The following is a 283-nucleotide window of genomic DNA, read 5'->3' on the forward strand; positions in this document are numbered from 1 at the left end:
GATCACCGCCCCCTTTTTCCACGCCTAAAATCCATTAGCACCCAGATACAGATACCTTCCCCGCCCGCATTATGCCGTCGCCAAAATACCCAGCCGACCACGCCCACGCCCTTTCCCGCAACACGATAAGAACCGTGACGCTAAAGGTGCCGTTTCAAGCTTAGTCACGAACGATGGAAATGTCACGTGCGAGGAAAAACTACGTAGAGTTCTGTCTTTGTTTTTCGTTTTTTGTTCTTTTCTTCCGTTGTCTGGTTCTCTATCGGCGTTATTAACTTTTCAT

This window comes from Penaeus monodon, chromosome 33, assembly GCF_015228065.2.
Source record: "Penaeus monodon isolate SGIC_2016 chromosome 33, NSTDA_Pmon_1, whole genome shotgun sequence".
Classification (NCBI taxonomy): domain Eukaryota; kingdom Metazoa; phylum Arthropoda; class Malacostraca; order Decapoda; family Penaeidae; genus Penaeus; species Penaeus monodon.